The sequence below is a fragment of the Phalangium opilio genome, unplaced genomic scaffold (assembly GCF_054372755.1).
Source record: "Phalangium opilio isolate 3A_F unplaced genomic scaffold, DU_Popi_V2 ptg000031l_1, whole genome shotgun sequence".
NCBI lineage: Eukaryota > Metazoa > Arthropoda > Arachnida > Opiliones > Phalangiidae > Phalangium > Phalangium opilio.
Genome location: NW_028324158.1, coordinates 1,606,316 through 1,630,138, shown reverse-complemented (window position 1 = coordinate 1,630,138; position 23,823 = coordinate 1,606,316). Strand labels below are relative to the sequence as shown.

The 23,823-nt window shown below is 39.4% G+C and overlaps 2 long non-coding RNA genes and 41 other non-coding genes across 49 annotated transcripts; 2 read left to right on the top strand and 41 right to left on the bottom strand.

The window, feature by feature from the left end:
- Nucleotides 1-237: 237 nt before the first annotated feature.
- Nucleotides 238-310, bottom strand: TRNAR-UCG (transfer RNA arginine (anticodon UCG)). Its single transcript has one exon. It is a non-coding gene; the product is annotated as a tRNA-Arg (tRNA).
- A 90-nt stretch (nucleotides 311-400) lies between these two features.
- Nucleotides 401-473, bottom strand: TRNAR-UCG (transfer RNA arginine (anticodon UCG)). Its single transcript has one exon. It is a non-coding gene; the product is annotated as a tRNA-Arg (tRNA).
- Nucleotides 474-1,337: 864 nt separating this feature from the next.
- TRNAR-UCG (transfer RNA arginine (anticodon UCG)) lies at nucleotides 1,338-1,410 on the bottom strand. Its single transcript has one exon. It is a non-coding gene; the product is annotated as a tRNA-Arg (tRNA).
- A 396-nt stretch (nucleotides 1,411-1,806) lies between these two features.
- Nucleotides 1,807-1,879, bottom strand: TRNAR-UCG (transfer RNA arginine (anticodon UCG)). Its single transcript has one exon. It is a non-coding gene; the product is annotated as a tRNA-Arg (tRNA).
- A 701-nt stretch (nucleotides 1,880-2,580) lies between these two features.
- Nucleotides 2,581-2,652, bottom strand: TRNAR-UCG (transfer RNA arginine (anticodon UCG)). The gene has a single exon. It is a non-coding gene; the product is annotated as a tRNA-Arg (tRNA).
- Nucleotides 2,653-2,894: 242 nt separating this feature from the next.
- On the bottom strand, nucleotides 2,895-2,967 carry TRNAR-UCG (transfer RNA arginine (anticodon UCG)). Its single transcript has one exon. It is a non-coding gene; the product is annotated as a tRNA-Arg (tRNA).
- A 243-nt stretch (nucleotides 2,968-3,210) lies between these two features.
- Nucleotides 3,211-3,283, bottom strand: TRNAR-UCG (transfer RNA arginine (anticodon UCG)). The gene has a single exon. It is a non-coding gene; the product is annotated as a tRNA-Arg (tRNA).
- A 90-nt stretch (nucleotides 3,284-3,373) lies between these two features.
- On the bottom strand, nucleotides 3,374-3,446 carry TRNAR-ACG (transfer RNA arginine (anticodon ACG)). Its single transcript has one exon. It is a non-coding gene; the product is annotated as a tRNA-Arg (tRNA).
- A 243-nt stretch (nucleotides 3,447-3,689) lies between these two features.
- On the bottom strand, nucleotides 3,690-3,762 carry TRNAR-UCG (transfer RNA arginine (anticodon UCG)). Its single transcript has one exon. It is a non-coding gene; the product is annotated as a tRNA-Arg (tRNA).
- Nucleotides 3,763-3,852: 90 nt separating this feature from the next.
- On the bottom strand, nucleotides 3,853-3,925 carry TRNAR-UCG (transfer RNA arginine (anticodon UCG)). The gene has a single exon. It is a non-coding gene; the product is annotated as a tRNA-Arg (tRNA).
- An 864-nt stretch (nucleotides 3,926-4,789) lies between these two features.
- On the bottom strand, nucleotides 4,790-4,862 carry TRNAR-UCG (transfer RNA arginine (anticodon UCG)). Its single transcript has one exon. It is a non-coding gene; the product is annotated as a tRNA-Arg (tRNA).
- A 90-nt stretch (nucleotides 4,863-4,952) lies between these two features.
- Nucleotides 4,953-5,025, bottom strand: TRNAR-UCG (transfer RNA arginine (anticodon UCG)). Its single transcript has one exon. It is a non-coding gene; the product is annotated as a tRNA-Arg (tRNA).
- A 90-nt stretch (nucleotides 5,026-5,115) lies between these two features.
- TRNAR-UCG (transfer RNA arginine (anticodon UCG)) lies at nucleotides 5,116-5,188 on the bottom strand. Its single transcript has one exon. It is a non-coding gene; the product is annotated as a tRNA-Arg (tRNA).
- An 865-nt stretch (nucleotides 5,189-6,053) lies between these two features.
- TRNAR-UCG (transfer RNA arginine (anticodon UCG)) lies at nucleotides 6,054-6,126 on the bottom strand. The gene has a single exon. It is a non-coding gene; the product is annotated as a tRNA-Arg (tRNA).
- Nucleotides 6,127-6,522: 396 nt separating this feature from the next.
- On the bottom strand, nucleotides 6,523-6,595 carry TRNAR-UCG (transfer RNA arginine (anticodon UCG)). Its single transcript has one exon. It is a non-coding gene; the product is annotated as a tRNA-Arg (tRNA).
- A 90-nt stretch (nucleotides 6,596-6,685) lies between these two features.
- TRNAR-UCG (transfer RNA arginine (anticodon UCG)) lies at nucleotides 6,686-6,758 on the bottom strand. The gene has a single exon. It is a non-coding gene; the product is annotated as a tRNA-Arg (tRNA).
- A 90-nt stretch (nucleotides 6,759-6,848) lies between these two features.
- Nucleotides 6,849-6,921, bottom strand: TRNAR-UCG (transfer RNA arginine (anticodon UCG)). Its single transcript has one exon. It is a non-coding gene; the product is annotated as a tRNA-Arg (tRNA).
- An 865-nt stretch (nucleotides 6,922-7,786) lies between these two features.
- TRNAR-UCG (transfer RNA arginine (anticodon UCG)) lies at nucleotides 7,787-7,859 on the bottom strand. Its single transcript has one exon. It is a non-coding gene; the product is annotated as a tRNA-Arg (tRNA).
- Nucleotides 7,860-7,949: 90 nt separating this feature from the next.
- TRNAR-UCG (transfer RNA arginine (anticodon UCG)) lies at nucleotides 7,950-8,022 on the bottom strand. Its single transcript has one exon. It is a non-coding gene; the product is annotated as a tRNA-Arg (tRNA).
- A 90-nt stretch (nucleotides 8,023-8,112) lies between these two features.
- On the bottom strand, nucleotides 8,113-8,185 carry TRNAR-UCG (transfer RNA arginine (anticodon UCG)). Its single transcript has one exon. It is a non-coding gene; the product is annotated as a tRNA-Arg (tRNA).
- A 1,027-nt stretch (nucleotides 8,186-9,212) lies between these two features.
- Nucleotides 9,213-9,285, bottom strand: TRNAR-UCG (transfer RNA arginine (anticodon UCG)). The gene has a single exon. It is a non-coding gene; the product is annotated as a tRNA-Arg (tRNA).
- Nucleotides 9,286-9,375: 90 nt separating this feature from the next.
- Nucleotides 9,376-9,448, bottom strand: TRNAR-UCG (transfer RNA arginine (anticodon UCG)). Its single transcript has one exon. It is a non-coding gene; the product is annotated as a tRNA-Arg (tRNA).
- A 144-nt stretch (nucleotides 9,449-9,592) lies between these two features.
- Nucleotides 9,593-11,815, top strand: LOC149687126 (uncharacterized). Of its 4 annotated transcripts, none has more exons than XR_016383845.1 (3): nucleotides 9,593-9,719; nucleotides 11,097-11,249; nucleotides 11,326-11,695. It is a non-coding gene; the product is annotated as an uncharacterized LOC149687126 (long non-coding RNA). The 4 variants fall into 4 exon arrangements; XR_016383843.1 differs by having other exon boundaries at nucleotides 9,593-9,808; XR_016383844.1 differs by lacking the exon at nucleotides 9,593-9,719 and adding an exon at nucleotides 11,726-11,815 and having other exon boundaries at nucleotides 10,417-11,249; nucleotides 11,326-11,644.
- Nucleotides 11,816-12,526: 711 nt separating this feature from the next.
- On the bottom strand, nucleotides 12,527-12,599 carry TRNAR-UCG (transfer RNA arginine (anticodon UCG)). The gene has a single exon. It is a non-coding gene; the product is annotated as a tRNA-Arg (tRNA).
- Nucleotides 12,600-12,994: 395 nt separating this feature from the next.
- On the bottom strand, nucleotides 12,995-13,067 carry TRNAR-UCG (transfer RNA arginine (anticodon UCG)). The gene has a single exon. It is a non-coding gene; the product is annotated as a tRNA-Arg (tRNA).
- A 249-nt stretch (nucleotides 13,068-13,316) lies between these two features.
- Nucleotides 13,317-13,389, bottom strand: TRNAR-UCG (transfer RNA arginine (anticodon UCG)). Its single transcript has one exon. It is a non-coding gene; the product is annotated as a tRNA-Arg (tRNA).
- Nucleotides 13,390-13,632: 243 nt separating this feature from the next.
- Nucleotides 13,633-13,705, bottom strand: TRNAR-UCG (transfer RNA arginine (anticodon UCG)). The gene has a single exon. It is a non-coding gene; the product is annotated as a tRNA-Arg (tRNA).
- A 242-nt stretch (nucleotides 13,706-13,947) lies between these two features.
- TRNAR-UCG (transfer RNA arginine (anticodon UCG)) lies at nucleotides 13,948-14,020 on the bottom strand. Its single transcript has one exon. It is a non-coding gene; the product is annotated as a tRNA-Arg (tRNA).
- Nucleotides 14,021-14,426: 406 nt separating this feature from the next.
- On the bottom strand, nucleotides 14,427-14,499 carry TRNAR-UCG (transfer RNA arginine (anticodon UCG)). Its single transcript has one exon. It is a non-coding gene; the product is annotated as a tRNA-Arg (tRNA).
- A 90-nt stretch (nucleotides 14,500-14,589) lies between these two features.
- TRNAR-UCG (transfer RNA arginine (anticodon UCG)) lies at nucleotides 14,590-14,662 on the bottom strand. Its single transcript has one exon. It is a non-coding gene; the product is annotated as a tRNA-Arg (tRNA).
- A 141-nt stretch (nucleotides 14,663-14,803) lies between these two features.
- LOC149687118 (uncharacterized) lies at nucleotides 14,804-17,029 on the top strand. 4 transcript variants are annotated; one of them, XR_016383841.1, is made up of 3 exons: nucleotides 14,804-14,933; nucleotides 16,311-16,463; nucleotides 16,540-16,909. It is a non-coding gene; the product is annotated as an uncharacterized LOC149687118 (long non-coding RNA). The 4 variants fall into 4 exon arrangements; XR_016383839.1 differs by having other exon boundaries at nucleotides 14,804-15,022; XR_016383840.1 differs by lacking the exon at nucleotides 14,804-14,933 and adding an exon at nucleotides 16,940-17,029 and having other exon boundaries at nucleotides 15,631-16,463; nucleotides 16,540-16,858.
- A 711-nt stretch (nucleotides 17,030-17,740) lies between these two features.
- TRNAR-UCG (transfer RNA arginine (anticodon UCG)) lies at nucleotides 17,741-17,813 on the bottom strand. Its single transcript has one exon. It is a non-coding gene; the product is annotated as a tRNA-Arg (tRNA).
- A 710-nt stretch (nucleotides 17,814-18,523) lies between these two features.
- TRNAR-UCG (transfer RNA arginine (anticodon UCG)) lies at nucleotides 18,524-18,596 on the bottom strand. The gene has a single exon. It is a non-coding gene; the product is annotated as a tRNA-Arg (tRNA).
- Nucleotides 18,597-18,839: 243 nt separating this feature from the next.
- On the bottom strand, nucleotides 18,840-18,912 carry TRNAR-UCG (transfer RNA arginine (anticodon UCG)). Its single transcript has one exon. It is a non-coding gene; the product is annotated as a tRNA-Arg (tRNA).
- A 395-nt stretch (nucleotides 18,913-19,307) lies between these two features.
- TRNAR-UCG (transfer RNA arginine (anticodon UCG)) lies at nucleotides 19,308-19,380 on the bottom strand. Its single transcript has one exon. It is a non-coding gene; the product is annotated as a tRNA-Arg (tRNA).
- A 558-nt stretch (nucleotides 19,381-19,938) lies between these two features.
- On the bottom strand, nucleotides 19,939-20,011 carry TRNAR-UCG (transfer RNA arginine (anticodon UCG)). The gene has a single exon. It is a non-coding gene; the product is annotated as a tRNA-Arg (tRNA).
- A 243-nt stretch (nucleotides 20,012-20,254) lies between these two features.
- TRNAR-UCG (transfer RNA arginine (anticodon UCG)) lies at nucleotides 20,255-20,327 on the bottom strand. Its single transcript has one exon. It is a non-coding gene; the product is annotated as a tRNA-Arg (tRNA).
- A 558-nt stretch (nucleotides 20,328-20,885) lies between these two features.
- TRNAR-UCG (transfer RNA arginine (anticodon UCG)) lies at nucleotides 20,886-20,958 on the bottom strand. Its single transcript has one exon. It is a non-coding gene; the product is annotated as a tRNA-Arg (tRNA).
- Nucleotides 20,959-21,201: 243 nt separating this feature from the next.
- TRNAR-UCG (transfer RNA arginine (anticodon UCG)) lies at nucleotides 21,202-21,274 on the bottom strand. The gene has a single exon. It is a non-coding gene; the product is annotated as a tRNA-Arg (tRNA).
- Nucleotides 21,275-21,669: 395 nt separating this feature from the next.
- On the bottom strand, nucleotides 21,670-21,742 carry TRNAR-UCG (transfer RNA arginine (anticodon UCG)). The gene has a single exon. It is a non-coding gene; the product is annotated as a tRNA-Arg (tRNA).
- A 251-nt stretch (nucleotides 21,743-21,993) lies between these two features.
- On the bottom strand, nucleotides 21,994-22,066 carry TRNAR-UCG (transfer RNA arginine (anticodon UCG)). The gene has a single exon. It is a non-coding gene; the product is annotated as a tRNA-Arg (tRNA).
- Nucleotides 22,067-22,309: 243 nt separating this feature from the next.
- TRNAR-UCG (transfer RNA arginine (anticodon UCG)) lies at nucleotides 22,310-22,382 on the bottom strand. Its single transcript has one exon. It is a non-coding gene; the product is annotated as a tRNA-Arg (tRNA).
- Nucleotides 22,383-22,940: 558 nt separating this feature from the next.
- Nucleotides 22,941-23,013, bottom strand: TRNAR-UCG (transfer RNA arginine (anticodon UCG)). Its single transcript has one exon. It is a non-coding gene; the product is annotated as a tRNA-Arg (tRNA).
- Nucleotides 23,014-23,823: the final 810 nt, after the last annotated feature.

The window sequence follows — 23,823 nt, the reverse complement described above, 5'->3', positions numbered from 1 at the left end:
TGTATTACAAAACATTTTTTCCAAACATTGTATTTATAAGATATTTTCTTTTATGACGTATAAAAGACCTATAAAAATCAACACCGAGCTTGCCAGGATTCGAACCTGGAATCTTCTGCTCCGTAGGCAGACACGTTGTCCATTGCGCCAAAAGCAAGTTAGAATCTAACAAAATGATATTGAAGCCTTGCAATATTAATAATTTGCCTGCTAGAAATCTGTTATAAATGTAAATAACGAGCTTGACAGGACTCGAACCTGGAATTTTCTGCTTCGAAGGCAGACGCGTTATCCATTACGCCACAAGCCCGTGCACTGTATTACAAAACATTTTTTCCAAACATTGTATTTATAAATTATTTTCTTTTATGACGTATAAAAGACCTATAAAAATCAACACCGAGCTTGCCAGGACTCGAACCTGGAATCTTCTGCTTCGAAGGCAGACGCGTTATCCATTACGCCACAAGCCCGTGCTTTGTATCAAAAAACATTTTTTCCAAACATTGTATTTATAAGATATTTTCTTTTATGACGTATAAAAGACCTATAAAAATCAACACCGAGCTTGCCAGGATTCGAACCTGGAATCTTCTGCTCCGTAGGCAGACACGTTGTCCATTGCGCCAAAAGCAAGTTAGAATCTAACAAAATGATATTGAAGCGTTGCAATATTAATAATTTGCCTGCTATAAATCTGTTATAAATGTAAATAACGAGCTTGCCAGGACTCGAACCTGGAATCTTCTGCTCCGTAGGCAGACACTTTGTCCATTGCGCCACAAGCCAGTTAGAATCTATCAAAATGATATTGAAGCGTTGCAATATTAATAATTTGCCTGCTATAAATCTGTTTAAATGTAAATAACGAGCTTGACAGGACTCGAACCTGGAATTTTCTGCTTCGAAGGCAGACGCGTTATTCTTTACGCCACAGGCCCTTGCTTTGTAATACAAAAAACGTTTTGCAAACATTGTATTTAAACGATATTTTCTTTTATGACGTATAAAATACCTATAAAAATCAACACCGAGCTTGCCAGGACTCGAACCTGGAATCTTCTGCTACGAAGGCGGACGCGTTATTCATTGCGCCACAAGCCCGTTAGAGTCTGACAAAATGCTATTGAAAAATTGCAATATTATTTATTTGCCTGCTAGAAATCTGTTATAAATGTAAATAACGAGCTTGCCAGGACTCGAACCTGGAATCTTCTGCTCCGTAGGCAGACACGTTGTCCATTGCGCCACAAGCCAGTTAGAATCTATCAAAATGATATTGAAGCGTTGCAATATTAATAATTTGCCTGCTAGAAATCTGTTATAAATGTAAATAACGAGCTTGACAGGACTCGAACCTGGAATTTTCTGCTTCGAAGGCAGACGCGTTATCCATTACGCCACAAGCCCGTGCTCTGTATTACAAAACATTTTTTCCAAACATTGTATTTATAAGATATTTTCTTTTATGACGTATAAAAGACCTATAAAAATCAACACCGAGCTTGCCTGGACTCGAACCTGGAATCTTCTGGTTCGAAGGCAGACACGTTGTCCATTGCGCCACAAGCATGTCAAAATGTAACAAAATGATATTGAAGCGTTGCAATATTAATAATTTGCCTGCTAGAAATCTGTTATAAATGTAAATAACGAGCTTGCCAGGACTCGAACCTGGAATCTTCTGCTCCGTAGGCAGACACGTTGTCCATTGCGCCACAAGCCAGTTAGAATCTATCAAAATGATATTGAAGCGTTGCAATATTAATAATTTGCCTGCTATAAATCTGTTATAAATGTAAATAACGAGCTTGCCAGGACTCGAACCTGGAATTTTCTGCTTCGAAGGCAGACGCGTTATCCTTTACGCCACAAGCCCGTGCTTTGAAATACAAAAAACGTTTTGCAAACATTGTATTTAAACGATATTTTCTTTTATGACGTATAAAATACCTATAAAAATCAACACCGAGCTTGCCAGGACTCGAACCTGGAATCTTCTGCTACGAAGGCAGACACGTTGTCCATTGCGCCACAAGCCAGTTAGAATGTAACAAAATGATATTGAAGCGTTGCAATATTAATAATTTGCCTGCTAGAAATCTGTTATAAATGTAAATAACGAGCTTGCCAGTACTCCAACCTGGAATCTTCTGCTCCGTAGGCAGACGCGTTATCCATTGCACCAGAAGCCCGTTAGAGTCCGACAAAATGATATTGAAGCATTGCAATATTATTGATTTTCCTGCTAGAAACAGTACTAAATGCAAATAACGAGCTTGCCAGGACTCGAACCAGGAATCTTCTGCTCCGTAGGCAGACACGTTGTCCATTGCGCCACAAGCCAGTTAGATTGTAACAAAATTATATTGAAGCGTTGCAATATTAATAATTTGCCTGCTAGAAATCTGTTATAAATGTAAATAACGAGCTTGCCAGGACTAGAACCAGGAATCTTCTGCTCCATAGGCAGACACGTTGTCCATTCCGCCACAAGCCAGTTAGAATGTAACAAAATTATGTTGAAGCGTTGCAATATTAATAATTTGCCTGCTAGAAATCTGTTATAAATGTAAATAACGAGCTTGCCAGGACTCGAACCTGGAATTTCTGCTTCGAAGGCAGACGCGTTATCCATTACGCCACAAGCCCGTGCTTTGTATTACAAAACATTTTATCCAAACTTTGTATTTATACGATATTTTCTTTTATGACGTATATAAGACCCATAAATATCAACACCGAGCTTGCCAGGACTCGAACCTGGAATCTTCTGCTCCGTAGGCATACGCGTCATCCATTGCGCCACAAGCCAGTTGGAGTCTAACAAAATGATATTGAAGCGTTGCAATATTATTAATTTGCCTGCTAGAAACAGTTATAAATGTAAAGAACGAGCTTGCCAGGACTCGAACCTGGAATCTTCTGCTTCGAAGGCAGACGCGTTATCCATTGCGCCACAAGCCCGTTAGAGTCTGACAAAATGCTATTGATGGATTGCAATATTATTTGTTTGCCTTCTAATATATGCTAGAAATCTGTTATAAATGTAAATAACGAGCTTGCCAGGACTCGAACCTGGAATCTTCTGCTCCGTAGGCAGACACGTTGTCCATTGCGCCACAAGCCAGTTACAATGTAACAAAATGATATTGAAGCCTTGCAATATTAATAATTTGCCTGCTAGAAATCTGTTATAAATGTAAATAACGAGCTTGACAGGACTCGAACCTGGAATTTTCTGCTTCGAAGGCAGACGCGTTATCCATTACGCTACAAGCCCGTGCACTGTATTACAAAACATTTTTTCCAAACATTGTATTTATAAATTATTTTCTTTTATGACGTATAAAAGACCTATAAAAATCAACACCGAGCTTGCCAGGACTCGAACCTGGAATCTTCTGCTTCGTAGGCAGACGCGTTATCCATTACGCCACAAGCCCGTGCTTTGTATTACAAAACATTTTTTCCAAACATTGTATTTATAAGATATTTTCTTTTATGACGTATAAAAGACCTATAAAAATCAACACCGAGCTTGCCAGGATTCGAACCTGGAATCTTCTGCTCCGTAGGCAGACACGTTGTCCATTGCGCCAAAAGCAAGTTAGAATCTAACAAAATGATATTGAAGCCTTGCAATATTAATAATTTGCCTGCTAGAAATCTGTTATAAATGTAAATAACGAGCTTGACAGGACTCGAACCTGGAATTTTCTGCTTCGAAGGCAGACGCGTTATCCATTACGCCACAAGCCCGTGCACTGTATTACAAAACATTTTTTCCAAACATTGTATTTATAAATTATTTTCTTTTATGACGTATAAAAGACCTATAAAAATCAACACCGAGCTTGCCAGGACTCGAACCTGGAATCTTCTGCTTCGAAGGCAGACGCGTTATCCATTACGCCACAAGCCCGTGCTTTGTATTACAAAACATTTTTTCCAAACATTGTATTTATAAGATATTTTCTTTTATGACGTATAAAAGACCTATAAAAATCAACACCGAGCTTGCCAGGATTCGAACCTGGAATCTTCTGCTCCGTAGGCAGACACGTTGTCCATTGCGCCAAAAGCAAGTTAGAATCTAACAAAATGATATTGAAGCGTTGCAATATTAATAATTTGCCTGCTAGAAATCTGTTATAAATGTAAATAACGAGCTTGCCAGGACTCGAACCTGGAATCTTCTGCTCCGTAGGCAGACACTTTGTCCATTGCGCCACAAGCCAGTTAGAATCTACCAAAATGATATTGATGCGTTGCAATATTAATAATTTGCCTGCTAGAAATCTGTTTAAATGTAAATAACGAGCTTGACAGGACTCGAACCTGGAATTTTCTGCTTCGAAGGCAGACGCGTTATTCTTTACGCCACAGGCCCTTGCTTTGTAATACAAAAAACGTTTTGCAAACATTGTATTTAAACGATATTTTCTTTTATGACGTATAAAATACCTATAAAAATCAACACCGAGCTTGCCAGGACTCGAACCTGGAATCTTCTGCTACGAAGGCGGACGCGTTATTCATTGCGCCACAAGCCCGTTAGAGTCTGACAAAATGCTATTGAAGAATTGCAATATTATTTATTTGCCTGCTAGAAATCTGTTATAAATGTAAATAACGAGCTTGCCAGGACTCGAACCTGGAATCTTCTGCTCCGTAGGCAGACACGTTGTCCATTGCGCCACAAGCCAGTTAGTATCTATCAAAATGATATTGAAGCGTTGCAATATTAATAATTTGCCTGCTAGAAATCTGTTATAAATGTAAATAACGAGCTTGCCAGGACTCGAACCTGGAATTTTCTGCTTCGAAGGCAGACGCGTTATCCTTTACGCCACAAGCCCGTGCTTTGAAATACAAAAAACGTTTTGCAAACATTGTATTTAAACGATATTTTCTTTTATGACGTATAAAATACCTATAAAAATCAACACCGAGCTTGCCAGGACTCGAACCTGGAATCTTCTGCTACGAAGGCAGACGCGTTATTCATTGCGCCACAAGCCCGTTAGAGTCTGACAAAATGCTATTGAACAATTGCAATATTATTTATTTGCCTTCTAATATATGCTAAAAATCTCTTATAAATGTAAATAGCGAGCTTGCCAGAACTCGAACCTGGAATCTTCTGCTTCGAAGGCAGACGCGTTATCCATTACGCCACAAGCCCGTTCTTTGTATTCCAAAACACTTTTTCCAAACATTGTATTTATAAGATATTTTCTTTTATGACGTATAAAAGAACTATAAAAATCAACAACGAGCTTGCCAGGACTCGAACCTGGAATCTTCTGCTCCGTAGGCAGACACGTTGTCCATTGCGCCACAAGCCAGTTAAAATGTAACAAAATGATATTGAAGCGTTGCAATATTAATAATTTGCTCGCTAGAAATCTGTTATAAATGGAAATAACGAGCTTGCTAGGACTCGAACCTGGAATCTTCTGCTCCGTAGGCAGACACTTTGTCCATTGCGCCACAAGCCAGGTAGATTCTATCAAAATGATATTGAAGCGTTGCAATATTAATAATTTGCCTGCTAGAAATCTGTTTAAATGTAAATAACGAGCTTGACAGGACTCGAACCTGGAATTTTCTGCTTCGAAGGCAGACGCGTTATTCTTTACGCCACAGGCCCGTGCTTTTGTAATACAAAAAACGTTTTGCAAACATTGTATTTAAACGATATTTTCTTTTATGACGTATAAAATACCTATAAAAATCAACACCGAGCTTGCCAGGACTCGAACCTGGAATCTTCTGCTACGAAGGCGGACGCGTTATTCATTGCGCCACAAGCCCGTTAGAGTCTGACAAAATGCTATTGAAGAATTGCAATATTATTTATTTGCCTGCTAGAAATCTGTTTTAAATGTAAATAACAAGCTTGCCAGGACTCGAACCTGGAATCTTCTGCTCCGTAGGCAGACACGTTGTCCATTGCGCCACAAGCCAGTTAGAATCTATCAAAATGATATTGAAGCGTTGCAATATTAATAATTTGCCTGCTAAAAATCTGTTATAAATGTAAATAACGAGCTTGACAGGACTCGAACCTGGAATTTTCTGCTTCGAAGGCAGACGCGTTATCCATTACGCCACAAGCCCGTGCTCTGTATTACAAAACATTTTTTCCAAACATTGTATTTATAAGATATTTTCTTTTATGACGTATAAAAGACCTATAAAAATCAACACCGAGCTTGCCTGGACTCGAACCTGGAATCTTCTGGTTCGAAGGCAGACACGTTGTCCATTGCGCCACAAGCATGTCAAAATGTAACAAAATGATATTGAAGCGTTGCAATATTAATAATTTGCCTGCTAGAAATCTGTTATAAATGTAAATAACGAGCTTGCCAGGACTCGAACCTGGAATCTTCTGCTCCGTAGGCAGACACGTTGTCCATTGCGCCACAAGCCAGTTAGAATCTATCAAAATGATATTGAAGCGTTGCAATATTAATAATTTGCCTGCTAGAAATCTGTTATAAATGTAAATAACGAGCTTGCCAGGACTCGAACCTGGAATTTTCTGCTTCGAAGGCAGACGCGTTATCCTTTACGCCACAAGCCCGTGCTTTGAAATACAAAAAACGTTTTGCAAACATTGTATTTAAACGATATTTTCTTTTATGACGTATAAAATACCTATAAAAATCAACACCGAGCTTGCCAGGACTCGAACCTGGAATCTTCTGCTACGAAGGCAGACGCGTTATTCATTGCGCCACAAGCCCGTTAGAGTCTGACAAAATGCTATTGAACAATTGCAATATTATTTATTTGCCTTCTAATATATGCTAAAAATCTCTTATAAATGTAAATAGCGAGCTTGCCAGGACTCGAACCTGGAATCTTCTGCTTCGAAGGCAGACGCGTTATCCATTACGCCACAAGCCCGTTCTTTGTATTCCAAAACACTTTTTCCAAACATTGTATTTATAAGATATTTTCTTTTATGACGTATAAAAGAACTATAAAAAACAACAACGAGCTTGCCAGGACTCGAACCTGGAATCTTCTGCTCCGTAGGCAGACACGTTGTCCATTGCGCCACAAGCCAGTTAAAATGTAACAAAATGATATTGAAGCGTTGCAATATTAATAATTTGCTCGCTAGAAATCTGTTATAAATGGAAATAACGAGCTTGCTAGGACTCGAACCTGGAATCTTCTGCTCCGTAGGCAGACACTTTGTCCATTGCGCCACAAGCCAGGTAGATTCTATCAAAATGATATTGAAGCGTTGCAATATTAATAATTTGCCTGCTAGAAATCTGTTTAAATGTAAATAACGAGCTTGACAGGACTCGAACCTGGAATTTTCTGCTTCGAAGGCAGACGCGTTATTCTTTACGCCACAGGCCCGTGTTTTTGTAATACAAAAAACGTTTTGCAAACATTGTATTTAAACGATATTTTCTTTTATGACGTATAAAATACCTATAAAAATCAACACCGAGCTTGCCAGGACTCGAACCTGGAATCTTCTGCTACGAAGGCGGACGCGTTATTCATTGCGCCACAAGCCCGTTAGAGTCTGACAAAATGCTATTGAAGAATTGCAATATTATTTATTTGCCTGCTAGAAATCTGTTTTAAATGTAAATAACAAGCTTGCCAGGACTCGAACCTGGAATCTTCTGCTCCGTAGGCAGACACGTTGTCCATTGCGCCACAAGCCAGTTAGAATCTATCAAAATGATATTGTAGCGTTGCAATATTAATAATTTGCCTGCTAGAAATCTGTTATAAATGTAAATAACGAGCTTGCCAGGACTCGAACCTGGAATTTTCTGCTTCGAAGGCAGACGCGTTATCCTTTACGCCACAAGCCCGTGCTTTGAAATACAAAAAACGTTTTGCAAACATTGTATTTAAACGATATTTTCTTTTATGACGTATAAAATACCTATAAAAATCAACACCGAGCTTGCCAGGACTCGAACCTGGAATCTTCTGCTACGAAGGCAGACGCGTTATTCATTGCGCCACAAGCCCGTTAGAGTCTGACAAAATACTATTGAACAATTGCAATATTATTTATTTGCCTTCTAATATATGCTAAAAATCTCTTATAAATGTAAATAGCGAGCTTGCCAGGACTCGAACCTGGAATCTTCTGCTTCGAAGGCAGACGCGTTATCCATTACGCCACAAGCCCGTTCTTTGTATTCCAAAACACTTTTTCCAAACATTGTATTTATAAGATATTTTCTTTTATGACGTATAAAAGAACTATAAAAATCAACAACGAGCTTGCCAGGACTCGAACCTGGAATCTTCTGCTCCGTAGGCAGACACGTTGTCCATTGCGCCACAAGCCAGTTAAAATGTAACAAAATGATATTGAAGCGTTGCAATATTAATAATTTGCTCGCTAGAAATCTGTTATAAATGGAAATAACGAGCTTGCTAGGACTCGAACCTGGAATCTTCTGCTCCGTAGGCAGACACTTTGTCCATTGCGCCACAAGCCAGGTAGATTCTATCAAAATGATATTGAAGCGTTGCAATATTAATAATTTGCCTGCTAGAAATCTGTTTAAATGTAAATAACGAGCTTGACAGGACTCGAACCTGGAATTTTCTGCTTCGAAGGCAGACGCGTTATTCTTTACGCCACAGGCCCGTGCTTTTGTAATACAAAAAACGTTTTGCAAACATTGTATTTAAACGATATTTTCTTTTATGACGTATAAAATACCTATAAAAATCAACACCGAGCTTGCCAGGACTCGAACCTGGAATCTTCTGCTACGAAGGCGGACGCGTTATTCATTGCGCCACAAGCCCGTTAGAGTCTGACAAAATGCTATTGAAGAATTGCAATATTATTTATTTGCCTGCTAGAAATCTGTTTTAAATGTAAATAACAAGCTTGCCAGGACTCGAACCTGGAATCTTCTGCTCCGTAGGCAGACACGTTGTCCATTGCGCCACAAGCCAGTTAGAATCTATCAAAATGATATTGTAGCGTTGCAATATTAATAATTTGCCTGCTAGAAATCTGTTATAAATGTAAATAACGAGCTTGCCAGGACTCGAACTGGAATCTTCTGCTTCGAAGGCATACGCGTTATCCATTACGCCACAAGCCCGTGCTTTGAAATACAAAAAACTTTTTGCAAACATTGTATTTATACGATATTTTCTTTTATGACGTATATAAGACCCATAAATATCAACACCGAGCTTGCCAGGACTCGAACCTGGAATCTTCTGCTACGAAGGCAGACGCGTTATTCATTGCGCCACAAGCCCGTTAGAGTCTGACAAAATGCTATTGAACAATTGCAATATTATTTATTTGCCTTCTAATATATGCTAAAAATCTCTTATAAATGTAAACAGCGAGCTTGCCAGGACTCGAACCTGGAATCTTCTGCTTCGAAGGCAGACGCGTTATCCATTACGCCACAAGCCCGTGCTTTGAATTCCAAAACATTTTTTCCAAACATTGTATTTATAAGATATTTTCTTTTATGACGTATAAAAGAACTATAAAAATCAACAACGAGCTTGCCAGGACTCGAACCTGGAATCTTCTGCTCCGTAGGCAGACCAGCGCCGTCACCAGCTAAAAATTTTAGGTTGGGCCACGGGAGGGCCAAAGAAATGGACTTTATTTGCATGCGCAGCCAGAGCTTTTAAACCATTTTCCATAAAAATTGAGAATTCGGTGGTTAATTACCACGGTAATTACCTTTTCTTAATTAACCCAGAAAATCGAAAATTGAGTTTCTCTGTTAAACCGCTGTGAAAGTAGGACTACAGAGTCCAGATGGTAGGATTTCACTTTAAGATACCCCTTCAACAAACACTGGTTTCTGACTAATTAGACCATGGGGAGCTCATAAAAAATACTGAAACAATTCCTAGCGTGCCGCAAGTATTTTTAATAAATTTTTGAAGATTTTAAATTTCATGTACTAACCACTATTGATACCAGGAGCAGATGACAAAGGAGTCTCGGGCGCTAGCTTCCATAATGTAGAGGGCAATGGGATCCGCGAACGTCACGGATATTAACCAAAATCATTACGCCAGTGCCACCTCTCGTAGGAAATTTGAGCCTTATTTTCCAACCAATAGCGTGGCTGCAAAGTCTCGAAAGGAGATCTAGGAAATCGCATCTGGAGCCTCTCTTTAAAAATACGTATCGTCTGCTTATAATTAGCCTAGGCTTAACGAATATTAGAGTTAAAAAATGGATTTCAACGACTTTTTAATCTTTATTTAGACTAAAATTGATAATGAAAAGCCCAGCGAGTGACGTATGTACACTATTAAAAAACTAAAATGTGTTTCAGTGCCAAATTTTTCTAAATTCCTTCTTGAATTAAATGATAGCTACAAGAGGTTGGGAAAAGAAATCACTCACGATCTTCTAAAACCCAAAAAGTAAGAGACAGTGATTTCGTTTCCAACCTCTTGTAGCAGTCAATTAATTCCTACCTTTAAGGTCGCAAAATGTAGTCTTATCTTTTATCTTAATACCAACGATTACAGCTGTTTGAATAAAGTAATTATATTGTGTATATTAATGTCGTGATCGGGTAAGACGAACCTCAGTAGCCACCGTTAGTCCGTTATTACAAAAAAAATTCCCAGCAGACTTTGGCGCCAGATATAATCCACCAAAAGCATCGTCTGCTATAATGTTTGATAGCGCCTCTATGGCAAACGATACCGCTACAGCTGTGACGTACGCGGGTCCCATTGCCCTCTATATTGTGGAAGCTAGCGTCCGAGACTCCTTTGTCATCTGCTCCTGTTGATACTAAAGGCATACTGCACTCAATATTGCAATTAAAGTATGGGGACTTAACAAACTAAAGGACTCGCGACGGTAGCATAAGCCAACGAATTCTTTAAATTTAGCTTAACCTAAGTAAATCATACGTAACCGGAGCGAGCGGAAGCGAGCTCCGCGAATTTGGTTAAATCTTACACAATACTTTTTCTGGTTACAATTATACTCTTTTCCAGACTTTCAATTTCCCTCCAATATATTTTTCCCTGACATTTCCCTGACTTTAAAGGACCATTTTCAATTTCCCTGACTTTTCCAGGATTTCCAGGTCGTGTTCAAACCCTGTTAACCATCATTTGTACTACATATCGAGCTTGAAATAGGGGATTCATCATCATGACCATGGTTCAATCCATTTTCGGGTTATGTTTAGGCGGAAAGAATCTTTTCAAGACTAAGACCCGTGAGGACGGTGAGGTATAAGAGGCTGCTTTCTTTTTAGATCTTAAAGCGGGTTTCGGTTTTAATTGGGTTTTACAACTATTAAGACGGATGTCTAAAATTGACTGCTATCCACGCAACTATTCAATTTGACCGCACTACCCAGCCGCGCGATATTTACTCGCTACCACGATTCGCTAACAGCTCCATCCGCCGAATTTTGGATTCGGAATATTTCTTTTTCGAAGGGATGATGACGACGATAATACGATTCTGATTTTTAGACTTGCGTAAAAACTACCTCTGATTTTGTCTGTTTTGATATTTTAACCTTTCAAAGTGCATATGCACAAGCGAAGCACATATTGTCAAGAAAATATAATTTGACCATTAAATATAAAAGGCTGATTTTAAAGGTTAAAGATGGTAAGCGACCAGCTTTTAAATTAAACTACCTTGGCTCTTCTGGCCACAAGCTCTAGTTTAAAAAAATTACTTATTACTCAGCCTGACACTGCTGCTTTTTACACATTGAGGATTCATACCATTCACACAAGGAAGAAAAGCTGCCTGGAGGACAAAAAGCAGATTTCTTTGTGCGGCCCTCCTCCCTCCAGGTAAATAGTTCATTCTCCTAGTGAAAATGGTATTTTGGTAAGAATCTTCTAAGCATCTATATGAAAATTGCAATTACTTTTAAAAATTCCAATCACATCACATTTAACATTTTATCGCAGAGATTGGATATTCTGTCTTATACCAAATGTATATTTAGGGCCAGCTATTCCATATTTTTTCGCCCATGAATTTCATAGGGAGGGCCAAACCAAATGCAGAGTGGGCCGGGCCCACCTGGACCCCCCTCTGGTGACGGCCCTGAGGCAGACACGTTGTCCATTGCGCCACAAGCCAGTTAAAATGTAACAAAATGATACTGAAGCGTTGCAATATTAATAATTTGCCCGCTAGAAATCTGTTATAAATGTAAATAACGAGCTTGCCAGGACTCGAACCTGCAATCTTCTGCTCCGTAGGCAGACACGTTGTCCATTGCGCCACAAGCCAGTTGGAATCTATCAAAATGATATTGAAGCGTTGCAATATTAATAATTTGCCTGCTAGAAATCTGTTATAAATGTAAATAACGAGCTTGACAGGACCCGAACCTGGAATTTTCTGCTTCGAAGGCAGACGCGTTATCCTTTACGCCACAAGCCCGTGCTTTGTAATACAAAAAACGTTTTGCAAACATTGTATTTAAACGATATTTTCTTTTATGACGTATGAAATACCTATAAAAATCAACACCGAGCTTGCCAGAATTCGAACCTGGAATCTTCTGCTTCGAAGGCAGACGCGTTATCCATTACGCCACAAGCCCGTGCTTTGTAATACAAAAAACTTTTTGCAAACATTGTATTTATACGATATTTTCTTTTATGACGTATATAAGACCCATAAATATCAACACCGAGCTTGCCAGGACTCGAACCTGGAATCTTCTGCTCCGTAGGCAGACACGTTGTCCATTGCGCCACAAGCCAGTTAGAATCTAACAAAATGATATTGAAGCGTTGCAATATTAATAATTGCCTGCTAGAAATCTGTTATAAATGTAAATAACGAGCTTGCCAGGACTCGAACCGGGAATCTTCTGCTCCGTAGGCAGACACGTTGTCCATTCCGCCACAAGCCAGTAAGAATGTAACAAAATGATATTGAAGCGTTGCAATATTAATAATTTGCCTGCTAGAAATCTGTTATAAATGTAAAAAACGAGCTTGCCAGGACTCGAACCTGGAATTTTCTGCTTCGAAAGCAGACGCGTTATCCATTACGCCACAAGCCCGTGCTTTGTATTACAAAACATTTTTTCCAAACATTGTATTTATACGATATTTTCTTTTATGTCGTATATAAGACCCACAAATATACACCCAGCTTACCAGGACTCGAACCTTGAATCTTGTGCTCCGTAGGCAGACGCGTTATCCATTGCGCCACAAGCCAGTTAGAGTCTGACAAAATGCTATTGAAGGATTGCAATATTATTATTTGCCTTCTAATATATGCTAGAAATCTCTTATAAAGTAAATAGCGAGCTTGCCAGGACTCGAACCTGGAATCTTCTGCTTCGAAGGCAGACGCGTTATCCATTACTCCACAAGCCCGTGCGGTGTATTACAAAACATTTTTTCCAAACATTGTATTTATAAGATATTTTCTTTTATGACGTATAAAAGACCTATAAAAATCAACACCGAGCTTGCCAGGACTCGAAACTGGAATGTTCTGCTCCGTAGGCAGACACGTTATCCATTGCGCCACAAGCCAGTTAGAATGTAACAAAATGATATTGAAGCGTTGCAATATTAATAATTTGCCTGCTAGAAATCTGTTATAAATGTAAATAACGAGCTTGCCAGGACTCGAACCTGGTATTTTCTGCTTCGAAGGCAGACGCGTTATCCATTACGCCACAAGCCCGTGCTTTGTATTACAAAACATTTTTTCCAAGCATTGTATTTATACGATATTTTCTTTTATGACGTATATAAGACCCATAAATATCAACACCGAGCTTACCAGGACTCGAACCTTGAATCTTCTGCTCCGTAGGCAGACGCGTTATCCATTGCGCCACAAGCCAGTTAGAGTCTAACAAAATGATTTTGAAGCGTTGCAATATTATTAATTTGCCTGCTAGAAACAGTCATAAATGTAAAGAACGAGCTTGCCAGGACTCGAACCTGGAATCTTCTGCTTCGAAGGCAGACGCGTTATCCATTGCGCCACAACCCCGTTAGAGTTTGACAAAATGCTATTGAAGGATTGCAATATAATTTATTTGCCTTCTAATATATGCTAGAAATCTCTTATAAATGCAAATAACGAGCTTGCCAGGACTCGAACCAGGAATCTTCTGCTCCGTAGGCAGACACGTTGTCCATTGCGCCACAAGCCAGTTAGAATCTAACAAAATGATATTGAAGCGTTGCAATATTAATAATTTGCCTGCTAGAAATCTGTTATAAATGTAGATAACTAGCTTGCCAGGACTCGAACCTGGAATCTTCTGCTTCGAAGGCATACGCGTTATCCATTACGCCACAAGCCCGTGCTTTGAAATACAAAAAACTTTTTGCAAACATTGTATTTATACGATATTTTCTTTTATGACGTATATAAGACCCATAAATATCAACACCGAGCTTGCCAGGACTCGAACCTGGAATCTTCTGCTACGAAGGCAGACGCGTTATTCATTGCGCCACAAGCCCGTTAGAGTCTGACAAAATGCTATTGAACAATTGCAATATTATTTATTTGCCTTCTAATATATGCTAAAAATCTCTTATAAATGTAAACAGCGAGCTTGCCAGGACTCGAACCTGGAATCTTCTGCTTCGAAGGCAGACGCGTTATCCATTACGCCACAAGCCCGTGCTTTGAATTCCAAAACATTTTTTCCAAACATTGTATTTATAAGATATTTTCTTTTATGACGTATAAAAGAACTATAAAAATCAACAACGAGCTTGCCAGGACTCGAACCTGGAATCTTCTGCTCCGTAGGCAGACCAGCGCCGTCACCAGCTAAAAATTTTAGGTTGGGCCACGGGAGGGCCAAAGAAATGGACTTTATTTGCATGCGCAGCCAGAGCTTTTAAACCATTTTCCATAAAAATTGAGAATTCGGTGGTTAATTACCACGGTAATTACCTTTTCTTAATTAACCCAGAAAATCGAAAATTGAGTTTCTCTGTTAAACCGCTGTGAAAGTAGGACTACAGAGTCCAGATGGTAGGATTTCACTTTAAGATACCCCTTCAACAAACACTGGTTTCTGACTAATTAGACCATGGGGAGCTCATAAAAAATACTGAAACAATTCCTAGCGTGCCGCAAGTATTTTTAATAAATTTTTGAAGATTTTAAATTTCATGTACTAACCACTATTGATACCAGGAGCAGATGACAAAGGAGTCTCGGACGCTAGCTTCCATAATGTAGAGGGCAATGGGATCCGCGAACGTCACGGATATTAACCAAAATCATTACGCCAGTGCCACCTCTCGTAGGAAATTTGAGCCTTATTTTCCAACCAATAGCGTGGCTGCAAAGTCTCGAAAGGAGATCTAGGAAATCGCATCTGGAGCCTCTCTTTAAAAATACGTATCGTCTGCTTATAATTAGCCTAGGCTTAACGAGTATTAGAGTTAAAAAATGGATTTCAACGACTTTTTAATCTTTATTTAGACTAAAATTGATAATGAAAAGCCCAGCGAGTGACGTATGTACACTATTAAAAAACTAAAATGTGTTTCAGTGCCAAATTTTTCTAAATTCCTTCTTGAATTAAATGATAGCTACAAGAGGTTGGGAAAAGAAATCACTCACGATCTTCTAAAACCCAAAAAGTAAGAGACAGTGATTTCGTTTCCAACCTCTTGTAGCAGTCAATTAATTCCTACCTTTAAGGTCGCAAAATGTAGTCTTATCTTTTATCTTAATACCAACGATTACAGCTGTTTGAATAAAGTAATTATATTGTGTATATTAATGTCGTGATCGGGTAAGACGAACCTCAGTAGCCACCGTTAGTCCGTTATTACAAAAAAAATTCCCAGCAGACTTTGGCGCCAGATATAATCCACCAAAAGCATCGTCTGCTATAATGTTTGATAGCGCCTCTATGGCAAACGATACCGCTACAGCTGTGACGTACGCGGGTCCCATTGCCCTCTATATTGTGGAAGCTAGCGTCCGAGACTCCTTTGTCATCTGCTCCTGTTGATACTAAAGGCATACTGCACTCAATATTGCAATTAAAGTATGGGGACTTAACAAACTAAAGGACTCGCGACGGTAGCATAAGCCAACGAATTCTTTAAATTTAGCTTAACCTAAGTAAATCATACGTAACCGGAGCGAGCGGAAGCGAGCTCCGCGAATTTGGTTAAATCTTACACAATACTTTTTCTGGTTACAATTATACTCTTTTCCAGACTTTCAATTTCCCTCCAATATATTTTTCCCTGACATTTCCCTGACTTTAAAGGACCATTTTCAATTTCCCTGACTTTTCCAGGATTTCCAGGTCGTGTTCAAACCCTGTTAACCATCATTTGTACTACATATCGAGCTTGAAATAGGGGATTCATCATCATGACCATGGTTCAATCCATTTTCGGGTTATGTTTAGGCGGAAAGAATCTTTTCAAGACTAAGACCCGTGAGGACGGTGAGGTATAAGAGGCTGCTTTCTTTTTAGATCTTAAAGCGGGTTTCGGTTTTAATTGGGTTTTACAACTATTAAGACGGATGTCTAAAATTGACTGCTATCCACGCAACTATTCAATTTGACCGCACTACCCAGCCGCGCGATATTTACTCGCTACCACGATTCGCTAACAGCTCCATCCGCCGAATTTTGGATTCGGAATATTTCTTTTTCGAAGGGATGATGACGACGATAATACGATTCTGATTTTTAGACTTGCGTAAAAACTACCTCTGATTTTGTCTGTTTTGATATTTTAACCTTTCAAAGTGCATATGCACAAGCGAAGCACATATTGTCAAGAAAATATAATTTGACCATTAAATATAAAAGGCTGATTTTAAAGGTTAAAGATGGTAAGCGACCAGCTTTTAAATTAAACTACCTTGGCTCTTCTGGCCACAAGCTCTAGTTTAAAAAAATTACTTATTACTCAGCCTGACACTGCTGCTTTTTACACATTGAGGATTCATACCATTCACACAAGGAAGAAAAGCTGCCTGGAGGACAAAAAGCAGATTTCTTTGTGCGGCCCTCCTCCCTCCAGGTAAATAGTTCATTCTCCTAGTGAAAATGGTATTTTGGTAAGAATCTTCTAAGCATCTATATGAAAATTGCAATTACTTTTAAAAATTCCAATCACATCACATTTAACATTTTATCGCAGAGATTGGATATTCTGTCTTATACCAAATGTATATTTAGGGCCAGCTATTCCATATTTTTTCGCCCATGAATTTCATAGGGAGGGCCAAACCAAATGCAGAGTGGGCCGGGCCCACCTGGACCCCCCTCTGGTGACGGCCCTGAGGCAGACACGTTGTCCATTGCGCCACAAGCCAGTTAAAATGTAACAAAATGATACTGAAGCGTTGCAATATTAATAATTTGCCCGCTAGAAATCTGTTATAAATGTAAATAACGAGCTTGCCAGGACTCGAACCTGGAATCTTCTGCTCCGTAGGCAGACACGTTGTCCATTGCGCCACAAGCCAGTTGGAATCTATCAAAATGATATTGAAGCGTTGCAATATTAATAATTTGCCTGCTAGAAATCTGTTATAAATGTAAATAACGAGCTTGACAGGACCCGAACCTGGAATTTTCTGCTTCGAAGGCAGACGCGTTATCCTTTACGCCACAAGCCCGTGCTTTGTAATACAAAAAACGTTTTGCAAACATTGTATTTAAACGATATTTTCTTTTATGACGTATGAAATACCTATAAAAATCAACACCGAGCTTGCCAGGATTCGAACCTGGAATCTTCTGCTTCGAAGGCAGACGCGTTATCCATTACGCCACAAGCCCGTGCTTTGTAATACAAAAAACTTTTTGCAAACATTGTATTTATACGATATTTTCTTTTATGACGTATATAAGACCCATAAATATCAACACCGAGCTTGCCAGGACTCGAACCTGGAATCTTCTGCTCCGTAGGCAGACACGTTGTCCATTGCGCCACAAGCCAGTTAGAATCTAACAAAATGATATTGAAGCGTTGCAATATTAATAATTGCCTGCTAGAAATCTGTTATAAATGTAAATAACGAGCTTGCCAGGACTCGAACCGGGAATCTTCTGCTCCGTAGGCAGACACGTTGTCCATTCCGCCACAAGCCAGTAAGAATGTAACAAAATGATATTGAAGCGTTGCAATATTAATAATTTGCCTGCTAGAAATCTGTTATAAATGTAAAAAACGAGCTTGCCAGGACTCGAACCTGGAATTTTCTGCCTCGAAAGCAGACGCGTTATCCATTACGCCACAAGCCCGTGCTTTGTATTACAAAACATTTTTTCCAAACATTGTATTTATACGATATTTTCTTTTATGACGTATATAAGACCCATAAATATCAACACCGAGCTTACCAGGACTCGAACCTTGAATCTTCTGCTCCGTAGGCAGACGCGTTATCCATTGCGCCACAAGCCAGTTAGAGTCTAACAAAATGATTTTGAAGCGTTGCAATATTATTAATTTGCCTGCTAGAAACAGTCATAAATGTAAAGAACGAGCTTGCCAGGACTCGAACCTGGAATCTTCTGCTTCGAAGGCAGACGCGTTATCCATTGCGCCACAACCCCGCTAGAGTTTGACAAAATGCTATTGAAGGATTGCAATATAATTTATTTGCCTTCTAATATATGCTAGAAATCTCTTATAAATGCAAATAACGAGCTTGCCAGGACTCGAACCAGGAATCTTCTGCTCCGTAGGCAGACACGCTGTCCATTGCGCCACAAGCCAGTTAGAATCTAACAAAATGATATTGAAGCGTTGCAATATTAATAATTTGCCTGCTAGAAATCTGTTATAAATGTAGATAACGAGCTTGCCAGGACTCGAACCTGGAATCTTCTGCTTCGAAGGCAGACGCGTTATCCATTACGCCACAAGCCCGTGCTTTGTAATACAAAAAACTTTTTGCAAACATTGTATTTATACGATATTTTCTTTTATGACGTATATAAGACCCATAAATATCAACACCGAGCTTGACAGGACTCGAACCTGGAATCTTCTGCTCCGTAGGCAGACACGTTGTCCATTGCGCCACAAGCCAGTTAGAATCTAACAAAATGATATTGAAGCGTTGCAATATTAATAATTGCCTGCTAGAAATCTGTTATAAATGTAAATAACGAGCTTGCCAGGACTCGAACCGGGAATCTTCTGCTCCGTAGGCAGACACGTTGTCCATTCCGCCACAAGCCAGTAAGAATGTAACAAAATGATATTGAAGCGTTGCAATATTAATAATTTGCCTGCTAGAAATCTGTTATAAATGTAAAAAACGAGCTTGCCAGGACTCGAACCTGGAATTTTCTGCTTCGAAAGCAGACGCGTTATCCATTACGCCACAAGCCCGTGCTTTGTATTACAAAACATTTTTTCCAAACATTGTATTTATACGATATTTTCTTTTATGTCGTATATAAGACCCATAAATATCAACACCGAGCTTACCAGGACTCGAACCTTGAATCTTGTGCTCCGTAGGCAGACGCGTTATCCATTGCGCCACAAGCCAGTTAGAGTCTAACAAAATGATATTGAAGCGTTGCAATATTATTAATTTGCCTGCTAGAAACAGTCATAAATGTAAAGAACGAGCTTGCCAGGACTCGAACCTGGAATCTTTTGCTTCGAAGGCAGACGCGTTATCCATTGCGCCAACACCCCGTTAGAGTTTGACAAAATGCTATTGAAGGATTGCAATATAATTTATTTGCCTTCTAATATATGATAGAAATCTCTTATAAATGCAAATAACGAGCTTGCCAGGACTCGAACCAGGAATCTTCTGCTCCGTAGGCAGACACGTTGTCCATTGCGCCACAAGCCAGTTAGAATCTAACAAAATGATATTGAAGCGTTGCAATATTAATAATTTGCCTGCTAGAAATCTGTTATAAATGTAGATAACGAGCTTGCCAGGACTCGAACCTGGAATCTTCTGCTTCGAAGGCAGACGCGTTATCCATTACGGCACAAGCCCGTGCTTTGTATTACAAAACATTTTTTCCAAACATTGTGTTTATACGATATTTTCTTTTATGACGAATATAAGACCCATAAATATCAACACCGAGCTTGCCAGGACCTGAACCTGGAATCTTCTGCTCCGTAGGCAGACGCGTTATCCATTGCGCCACAAACCAGTTAGAGTCTAACAAAATGATATTGAAGCGTTGCAATATTATTGATTTGCCTGCTAGAAAACAGTTTTAAATGTAAAGAACGAGCTTGCCAGGACTCGAACCTGGACTCTTCTGCTTCGAAAGCAGACGCGTTATCCATTACGCCACAAGCCCGTGCTTTGTATTACAAAACATTTTTTCCAAACATTGTATTTATACGATATTTTCTTTTATGTCGTATATAAGACCCATAAATATCAACACCGAGCTTACCAGGACTCGAACCTTGAATCTTGTGCTCCGTAGGCAGACGCGTTATCCATTGCGCCACAAGCCAGTTAGAGTCTAACAAAATGATATTGAAGCGTTGCAATATTATTAATTTGCCTGCTAGAAACAGTCATAAATGTAAAGAACGAGCTTGCCAGGACTCGAACCTGGAATCTTTTGCTTCGAAGGCAGACGCGTTATCCATTGCGCCAACACCCCGTTAGAGTTTGACAAAATGCTATTGAAGGATTGCAATATAATTTATTTGCCTTCTAATATATGATAGAAATCTCTTATAAATGCAAATAACGAGCTTGCCAGGACTCGAACCAGGAATCTTCTGCTCCGTAGGCAGACACGTTGTCCATTGCGCCACAAGCCAGTTAGAATCTAACAAAATGATATTGAAGCGTTGCAATATTAATAATTTGCCTGCTAGAAATCTGTTATAAATGTAGATAACGAGCTTGCCAGGACTCGAACCTGGAATCTTCTGCTTCGAAGGCAGACGCGTTATCCATTACGGCACAAGCCCGTGCTTTGTATTACAAAACATTTTTTCCAAACATTGTGTTTATACGATATTTTCTTTTATGACGAATATAAGACCCATAAATATCAACACCGAGCTTGCCAGGACCTGAACCTGGAATCTTCTGCTCCGTAGGCAGACGCGTTATCCATTGCGCCACAAACCAGTTAGAGTCTAACAAAATGATATTGAAGCGTTGCAATATTATTGATTTGCCTGCTAGAAAACAGTTTTAAATGTAAAGAACGAGCTTGCCAGGACTCGAACCTGGACTCTTCTGCTTCGAAGGCAGACGCGTTATCCATTACGCCACAAGCCCGTGCTTTGTAATACAAAAAACTTTTTGCAAACATTGTATTTATACGATATTTTCTTTTATGACGTATATAAGACCCATAAATATCAACACCGAGCTTGACAGGACTCGAACCTGGAATCTTCTGCTCCGTAGGCGGACACGTTGTCCATTGCGCCAAGAGCCAGTTAGAATCTAACAAAATGATATTGAAGCGTTGCAATATTAATAATTGCCTGCTAGAAATCTGTTATAAATGTAAATAACGAGCTTGCCAGGACTCGAACCGGGAATCTTCTGCTCCGTAGGCAGACACGTTGTCCATTCCGCCACAAGCCAGTAAGAATGTAACAAAATGATATTGAAGCGTTGCAATATTAATAATTTGCCTGCTAGAAATCTGTTATAAATGTAAAAAACGAGCTTGCCAGGACTCGAACCTGGAATTTTCTGCTTCGAAAGCAGACGCGTTATCCATTACGCCACAAGCCCGTGCTTTGTATTACAAAACATTTTTTCCAAACATTGTATTTATACGATATTTTCTTTTATGTCGTATATAAGACCCATAAATATCAACACCGAGCTTACCAGGACTCGAACCTTGAATCTTGTGCTCCGTAGGCAGACGTGTTATCCATTGCGCCACAAGCCAGTTAGAGTCTGACAAAATGCTATTGAAGGATTGCAATATTATTATTTGCCTTCTAATATATGCTAGAAATCTCTTATAAAGTAAATAGCGAGCTTGCCAGGACTCGAACCTGGAATCTTCTGCTTCGAAGGCAGACGCGTTATCCATTACTCCACAAGCCCGTGCGGTGTATTACAAAACATTTTTTCCAAACATTGTATTTATAAGATATTTTCTTTTATGACGTATAAAAGACCTATAAAAATCAACACCGAGCTTGCCAGGACTCGAAACTGGAATCTTCTGCTCCGTAGGCAGACACGTTATCCATTGCGCCACAAGCCAGTTAGAATGTAACAAAATGATATTGAAGCGTTGCAATATTAATAATTTTCCTGCTAGAAATCTGTTATAAATGTAAATAACGAGCTTGCCAGGACTCGAACCTGGTATTTTCTGCTTCGAAGGCAGACGCGTTATCCATTACGCCACAAACCCGTGCTTTGTATTACAAAACATTTTTTCCAAGCATTGTATTTATACGATAATTTCTTTTATGACGTATATAAGACCCATAAATATCAACACCGAGCTTACCAGGACTCGAACCTTGAATCTTCTGCTCCGTAGGCAGACGCGTTATCCATTGCGCCACAAGCCAGTTAGAGTCTAACAAAATGATATTGAAGCGTTGCAATATTATTAATTTGCCTGCTAGAAACAGTCATAAATGTAAAGAACGAGCTTGCCAGGACTCGAACCTGGAATCTTTTGCTTCGAAGGCAGACGCGTTATCCATTGCGCCACAACCCCGTTAGAGTTTGACAAAATGCTATTGAAGGATTGCAATATAATTTATTTGCCTTCTAATATATGCTAGAAATCTCTTATAAATGCAAATAACGAGCTTGCCAGGACTCGAACCAGGAATCTTCTGCTCCGTAGGCAGACACGTTGTCCATTGCGCCACAAGCCAGTTAGAATCTAACAAAATGATATTGAAGCGTTGCAATATTAATAATTTGCCTGCTAGAAATCTGTTATAAATGTAGATAACGAGCTTGCCAGGACTCGAACCTGGAATCTTCTGCTTCGAAGGCAGACGCGTTATCCATTACGGCACAAGCCCGTGCTTTGTATTACAAAACATTTTTTTAAAACATTGTGTTTATACGATATTTTCTTTTATGACGAATATAAGACCCATAAATATCAACACCGAGCTTGCCAGGACCTGAACCTGGAATCTTCTGCTCCGTAGGCAGACGCGTTATCCATTGCGCCACAAACCAGTTAGAGTCTAACAAAATGATATTGAAGTGTTGCAATATTATTGATTTGCCTGCTAGAAACAGTTTTAAATGTAAAGAACGAGCTTGCCAGGACTCGAACCTGGAATCTTCTGCTTCGAAGGCGAAGCGTTATCCATTGCGCCACAAGCCCGTTAGAGTCTGACAAAATGCTATTGAAGAATTGCATTAATATTTATTAGCCTTCTAATATATGCTAGAAATCTCTTATAAATGTAAATAGCGAGCTTGCCAGGACTCGAACCTGGAATCTTCTGCTTCAAAGGCAGACGCATTATCCATTACTCCACAAGCCCGTGCGGTGTATTACAAAACATTTTTTCCAAACATTGTATTTATAAGATATTTTCTTTTATGATTTATAAAAGACCTATAAAAATCAACACCGAGCTTGCCAGGATTCGAACCTGGAATCTTCTGCTCCGTAGCCAGACACGTTATCCATTGCGCCACAAGCCAGTTAGAATCTGACAAAATGATATTGAAGCGTTGCAATATTAATAATTTGCCTGCTAGAAATCCGTTATAAATGTAAATAACGAGCTTGCCAGGACTAGAACCAGGAATCTTCTGCTCCGTAGGCAGACACGTTGTCCATTCCGCCACAAGCCAGTTAGAGTGTAACAAAA